Source organism: Stenella coeruleoalba, assembly GCF_951394435.1.
Source record: "Stenella coeruleoalba genome assembly, chromosome: 9".
Taxonomy (NCBI): Eukaryota; Metazoa; Chordata; class Mammalia; order Artiodactyla; family Delphinidae; genus Stenella; species Stenella coeruleoalba.
In genome coordinates, this window is record NC_137155.1 from 100,828,016 (window position 1) to 100,835,494 (window position 7,479).

The window sequence follows — 7,479 nt, forward strand, 5'->3', positions numbered from 1 at the left end:
AAAGGAGATTCTTACATAAATTACAGGTCATAGCCAATAGGCTTCTGTGCTCCAAGTCCAAACCATTCATTAGGGACAATCTGATGATATGTTTCAGCCCAAACATATCTGAGGCCAAGTTACCATGTTATAGGACGGCAAAGTTTTAAAGCCACCCATCAAGTGTGGTTCTTGCCAGGTAATGGATTTTGAGAATAGAGGTCATCAGATAGAAGTGAAGCAAAGAGCTCAGGGTAGAACCTGAGTAATGCCCTTTACCTAAGATCTGGGAAAATGCGCCAGCTTCCAAATAGACAGCAACTGTTCCCTCGCTCCTTTACAGGCTTTCATTTTTCCAGAGTTCAATCACAAAGGCATTGCCTGTGACAGGCACTTGAATGCTGATTCTGTGGAGACAGAAAACTCTTTTTCTATGTACCGCATGATAGGGGATTTTAGATTCGGGCTGGCCATCCTGTTGTCTTGCTGGCAATCTCAGAAGTGCTTAGTGTTTGAATCCAATTACCAAAGAACCCAACTGATTATTAAAAGAAAGTAGTAGCAAAGGAAGCTGGTGACACAGAAAGAAAAGTGAATACAAACCACATGGTTTGTTTGATTATATATTTTGACTAAATTATTAATAAATTTTATTTCCAAATTGGGTTCGTACCAAGGAGAAGCAAAGGATGCAAAATGATATATTAATGATAAGGATCTTACAAGAACCATAGTTAATAGACAAAAAGCATCTCCTAACGATTCAGAACCTTACAGCAAATCAAGAGAAAAGAAAAACAAAATTATCAGTGCATCTCGTTATTATCTGCAAATTATCTGCATCTCGTTCAGTGGATCCTGGTTGAAATTGTCTACTTCGTGCCATTGTCCCCTTGATCTGAAAGTTTTGGATGGAAGCTGTTTTCTTCTGATGAATACCTGCTTTTAGAGAATTCCAACTCATTTTCAGCTTGAGGTCTCCATACAGGACAGATTTTCCATGAATAGAAAATGTCTCGTCCGGTTGGTGAGCGGCAGTGCGACAAGCGGAAGGGCTCTTTGAAGCTGCCCTCCTGTGTCGGGGGGCCTGAGTCTGCTGAGGAAGGAGAGTACCCCAGCTGGGCAGCTGCCAGCCTTCCACAGCAGGACGGCCACCGGAAGCCCAGCCGGCGGCAGGATGCAGCACCCGAGGCCAAACGTGCCTCCCAGAAAAGGCGAAGCCAGGAGCTTAGAGGAGGGAGGCGCTCCCTGGCTGGCGCAGCCGGCCTGGCAGGGCCAAGGGGGAGGCCGTCCATGCTGGGCCTTACCACCACCAGACTCCAAGGAACACAGTGACACAGGACGAGCTCGCAGGAGGGACCGACTCAGATTTGCCACCGAGCACAGAGGTGCTGAGGTCAGGAGTCTGGAAGCTGGGTCCGTCCGCCCTGTCTAAGGACACTCAGCTGTCTAAGGAGACTGATCCAGCACCTGGTCCCCTCTCCGGGCACAGTGTGGATACTGACCTTCTCCCCGTAGAACTGCGGCTGCAGATAATCCAGAGAGAAAGAAGCAGGAAAGAGCTGTTTCGCAGAAAGAACAAGGCGGCAGCGCTCGTTCAGCGGGCCTGGAGAAGCTACCGGCTCAGCAAGCACCTGGCCCACCGTCCGCACATAAAGCAGCTTGGAACCAGAGATATGGACAGATGGAACCGAGAGTGCGTGGCTTTGATCCTCCAGGTCTGGAGGAGGGAACTGGAACTGAAACCCCCAAAGACCATGGCAGTAAAAGCAGGACCACCAAGAGTCCACCCAAGGGCAGCTCAGGCAACAAGGCCACCAGGCACTCAGTGCTCAAGCAAATCTACGGTTCTCGAGAAGGAGAAGTGTGTCCCCCACGAGATCTTCAAAAGCCCATTTGTGCTGGTCTCAACCCAGTGAGCCACTTGCAGTGTATACACCCCCCTGAGAACGGTGGAACATCAAAGAATTGTTCTTATAGCCTGCAATCAGCTAACCCATCAAGAAACGAAACAAAGCTTCAGCTGCCTATAGAGAAGCCTGTCGCCGGAGGGGGGTTCGAAACAAAGCTTCAGCTGCCTATAGAGAAGACTGTCTCCGGAGCGGGGTCTAATAGCGAGTGCAGAATTCTCTGATTCGCTTTTACACCTTGGGAAAACTTTAATATCCATGCCAGAAGGCTTACTAGCCTGAAAATGGTGTAACCACTGAAAGAAATATGTTTTCTCTCTGCTCGTACACAGCACTGTTTTGTAAATTCTTAGCCGGCGCTGACAGGACCAGGGTAGATTATACCTGTGCAAAACTGCCTGTCTGCCTACACGTCCGTCAGTACGGCTGGAAAAGAGTATTTCTAATAACAGGTAAGTCTAAGTAAAACTAAGAAAGTGAGCACTAAAGATGCTGCTGGGCTGGGATTTCTCCCTAGCTGGTGCAAGCCTGGTTTGCTGGCTCCAGTGAAGAGCCTAAATGAGATGGAGAGGAACCTGTCCCACGGCAGCTACCTTCAGTTCACTACTTTTCTGGAATCTAATGCAAGGGACTTCATTACAGACGCCACATCCTGTTATTCCAACATCATCAGTTTTAACTGATCCGTTTAGACCAGAGTCACGACCCAGTGTTTTGCTCTTAGAAATTGTCTAAGACTGTCATAGGTATACTCTTGATTGCGTACATTTGACAGTTCCCGTGTCAGCCTCTGAAGGCCACAGCCGCGGCCACGTCCTCTCTGTGAATGGCGTTCCTTCTGCTAAGCACCGGCGGCAGCATCACAGCACCAGGGCCTCAGTCGGGCAGGTCTACAGGCCAGACATTCACGCACAGGGTGCCAATTCGGGCCATAACCTTCCACTTGTATTTTCTGCCTGACCTGCAGATGTGAGCAGTCTTGTCAAAATGCTGTTCCTTTGGCACAGGAAACTGTGCTAACTGTGCATGCTAGCTCTCTAAGAACACCTGGTTTAAATAAAATCCAGTGATCGTGGGCTTTTTCACATTTTTTAAGGGCAAAGCAACTAGGAATGTAGACAGGCAGAAACAGTGGCATGTTAGGCTAACAAATATTTCTAGAACTGCTTGCATTTTAAGATTACTGCCTCCTTTGTCCTGACAGTAAGAGATTGGAAGCAATAAAGTGTTATTTAATTACCTGGGTATTTTACAGTTGGCTAACTAAATTACTTCATTATTATGAAAATGATTATAACATAAATTAAGAACTATTACAATGGATCACTAGTAGAAAATCATTTTGTAAGAGTCACCCAGCTCAGACCAAGCACCATTTAGGTACAGGAAAGTCCACAACAAATGGGAGCACTGTCTTGAAATCCTGCCAGAAAAATCCTCTGGAAACAACACAACTTCATAGTGAGAAGCCACCACTCCCAACAAAACCAAACCAAAAACTAGTTTGTTGCTGTCTGAATGAGCTGGGGCTGAGAACCAATAAATGAAATTTGCCTAGATGGGACCACAAAGACGCAGCTGATTTCTTAGTATACAACAGAAGGTAGCATAATATCGCTCTGTATTTTGTATACACTTAGCTATGAAATACAGAGTACCTGTAACCGCATATCACATGTAGTCCCGGAAGCCAGCCTGTGCATCAGTGGGAACTCCCAAGCATTATTTTCCTATTTCAGTGCAAAGGAAGGTTCACAAACAACTTCTTTAAAAGTTCAAATGTTTATTTCATCAGTCTCTTCAAAATGAGATGCGAATAAACAGTTTCAAACAGAGGTGCCGCAGTGCCTTTTCGATACACTGTACTCAACACGCTGGGTCCCTGGGGACGCCCAGTGGTGCACACGTTGAAACAATAATGTAAGTCTGTGAGTCAGTGCTCATGGACACCTCCACTCTTCAATGTGTGCAGAGAAAAACAAGAGTGATATGAGAGTTGTACCAAAAAAAAAAATGTCTTGTCTGGGGAAAGGCAAGTGTGTATTCAAGGACTGAACCCTTGAGATTTTTCTGCTGTGCTACTTAACAGTATAAGATTGTGTCCCTCAGGGTTTGAGGGCCGTCTTTCTCAGACGCCTCTTAAGAAAAATCAATTTTCCAGGTTTTAGATTACACAAGGGTGGTTTAGGAGAATGGTGAGCAAAGGGTACTCAGGCCTATGGATGATAAGACTGGATTTATTATGTGAGTCCTCTGCAGTGTTTCTCCAAGTCTCCTTGCCAGAGGGCACAGTCTAGAACCAGAGATAAAATGACAGTTGACCCTTGAACAATGTGGAGGGTTAATCCGAGTATAACTTACAGCTGCCCCTCTGTATCCACAGTCCCTCTGCATCTGTGGATTCAACCAACCACGGACCGTGTAGCACTGTAGTATTACTGTAGTCCACATATAAGTGGACTCACACTGTTCAAGGGTCAACTCTGCTGCAGTCCTGGGCTGACCCTCTACTAACTCATAGAAATCAGTAACAGAAGGAAATTCGGGAAATTCGTATATATGTAGAAATGATAGAACACAGTCCTAAGTAATCAATGAGCCAAAGAAGACATACCAGGAAATTAGAAAATACTTTGAGATGAATGAAAACGAGGCACAACATTTCCAAACAAGGTACTAAGGTCGTCCTTAGAAAGTTATAGTTGAAAATTTTTATATTGAAAAAGAAAATCTCACGTTAATAACCTAAGTTTCCAACTTAAGACATGTAGAGAAGGAGAGCAAACTAAGCCCAAGTAAGCAAAAGGAAGGAAATAATAACAATCAGAGTGAAGATTAATGAAATAGAGAAAAACAGAAAATCAACAAAAGCAAAGCTGGTATTTTGAAAAGATCAACAAAACTGACAAATCTTTTTTTTTTTTTTTTTTTTTTTGCGTTACGCGGGCCTCTCACTGTTGTGGCCTCTCCCGTTGCGGAGCACAGGCTCCAGACGCACAGGCTCAGCGGCCATGGCTCACGGGCCCAGCCACTCCGCGGCATGTGGGATCCTCCCGGACCGGGACACGAACCTGCGTCCCCTGCACCGGCAGGCGGACCCTCAACCACTGCGCCACCAGGGAAGCCCCCAAACTGACAAATCTTTAGCTAGATTAACTGAGAAAAAAAGAGAGACGATTCAAACTAGTAAAATCAGGAATGAAGAGGGGACATGGCTACAGACCTTAGAGAAAGAAAAAGAAGAATAGGGGAATAAAATTGCATGTCAGTAAATTAGATAACTTAGATGAAATGGAAAAAATTCTAGAAAGACACAAACTGCCAAAACTGACTTGGAAGAATTTAAAAATCTGAAAAGACCTGTAACAAATAAACAGATTAAATTAGTAATTAAAAGCTTCCCACCCAAAAACGTACAGTCCCCAAATTCTACAAAACATTATGAAATTAATGTCAGTTCTTTACAAACTCTTCCAAAATTTAGAATAGGCGAGAACACTCCCCAACTCATTCTGTGAGGCCAGGATTACCCTGATATGAAAACCAGACAAAGACATTACAGGAAAAGAAAACCTCAGACCAATACGTCTAATGAATATAGAGCAGTCACCAAATCAAAGCCTTTCTGTAAGACTCTGCCAGCCTTGGAACCAACAGCAAGGATAGACTTATCAGCCCTAGGCCTATTCTCTTCCCTATAAATTTATTCACTGTCAAATAGAAAGTGACAAGCACAGAGGGAGAACAGAGATAAGGACAGAAAAAGGAAGACAGGATTCAACCAAAGACAAGAATTTTCAAATTGGACCAGATAATCAAAGGATTCCTAAACAGGGCTACTCATCCCTGGGGGACAAAGTACCCTTGGTGTTTGGGAGCTTGACAAAAAGAAATCATAGCTCAGACCACTGTGTGTGCAGCTCTGGGGTCTCGGAGGAACACGCTGTTCTGAGTGTGGATTGTAGAGCCAGGGCAGGAAGAAGGTCTTGGTTGATCTTGGCAAAATCTGCAGGATTACCAGCTGTCAGTTTCCCAAAAGTCCACCATAAAATGCGTCAAACAAGCAAAACAAAACTGCAGTTAGGGAGAGCGCTACATTGACAGACAGAGCCTGGTAGTATCTCAGAAGAGGGAAGCTGGGGTATATTTATGGGGTTGGGGCCTGGGCTGAGTGATTTAAGTGGGTTCTTGCAAGGAGGGCACCTGGTATTGGACAGAGTCTATGATAGCTTTGTGTGGGTGGGCCCAGTAGGGTGGAATTCTTGACATGAATACTGATGAGCCAATGAGCCAGCTGTTAGTTTTAACAAGTAAGCTATCTAGTTGGTTCAGCGTCTTAGCTATTTTTCTAGAAAATACTTGCTTCTGGAGGATAAGTTATTTTTGCCTCAACCAAGAAGTACTTAACACAGAATGGGAAAATATGCCTTTTTCCAGAATCGTTTAGATGGTAATCATTCTCTGAGAATGATGACAGTGCTTGACAAATCAAACTGGGAGAAGATGAACTTCTACATTGTGGAAATAAACGAAGGACGCCCAAACGAGAATGAAAGGAGGCTATTCATTCAGAGGCTGCTGTAGCAAGAGAGTCAGCCATCGTCACCTGTTTGCCTGAGACTCAAAGGCCGGCATGAAAGAGGAAAAGTTTTCTAATACAAAGAAGAGGAGGCTTCGGGTATGCTCTGATTGGAGGTTGTTGGCCCAGGAGAGCTGGAAGTTGGCAAACTAGAAACATGGCATTTTATATTATCGGTCTGGGGGGCATGTTTGGCTTCTCTTGCTGGCCCAGGTTTGGAAGTGGGGCAGGAAGCAGGGAAGTTGGCCATCCTTCAGCAATCCAGACCACCTGGCCTGATGGCTGCAGAGCCTGTGGTTTGGCTTCCCAGGCTGGTTGCCACAGAGGCTGTGAGTCAGAGTTCTGCTGTCGTGGTGGCCTGGTCATTGTCCATTTGTATATTCAGTGTTACGACACGGACAGGAGAGTGTGTTGGCCTCAGTGCTCAATTGGAAATGGCCCCAAAAGGTATAGGTATGATGAAAACCATGCTTTTAAGTCGTCAAACTAGAGATGGTCCAAGAGCTCTAAATTTCTGAGAATGAATAGAATTTTACTAGTTAAACTAAGATGAACTTTTTTTTTTTTTTTTTTTTTTTGCAGTACGCGGGCCTCTCACTGTTGGGGCCTCTCCCGTTGCGGAGCACAGGCTCCGGACGCACAGGCTCAGCGGCCATGGCTCACAGGCCCAGCCGCTCTGCGGCACATGGGATCTTCCCAGGGCACGAACCCGCGTCCCCTGCATCAGCAGGCGGACTCTCAACCACTGCGCCACCAGGGAAGACCTAAGATGAACTTTTGAGGCAGGATTCTTGAAAAGGTTGTAGGATTTTTCATATAAAAGAGAGCAGCAAGTGAGTATGGAAACTTAATTGTATGTGACTGGGGGACTGTATTATTTCTAAGTGATGTTAGGTTAGCCATCTGCAAGCAAAGAGAGCTTCAAACTCTCTTTAGACTCTGAGATGGAAGTTTACAATGGAGAGTAACTTACAAAGGCCAAGTCTGCTTAAGAAACCTTGAACAGGTGTT

At 45.2% G+C, this 7,479-nt stretch overlaps 1 protein-coding gene across 4 annotated transcripts in view; it reads left to right on the forward strand.

Moving 5' to 3' along the window:
* ACTR3B (actin related protein 3B) overlaps positions 1-6,436 on the forward strand; it is a 272,968-nt gene extending 266,532 nt beyond the window's left edge. The window contains exon 15 of one of the 4 annotated variants that reach the window (XR_013829937.1): positions 6,327-6,436. The gene's annotated coding sequence lies outside the window, so the exon portion shown is untranslated. The remainder of the gene's footprint in view (positions 1-6,326) is intronic. The other 3 variants (XR_013829938.1, XR_013829939.1, XR_013829940.1) reach the window with 3 other exon arrangements.
* The last annotated feature ends 1,043 nt before the right edge of the window (positions 6,437-7,479 follow it).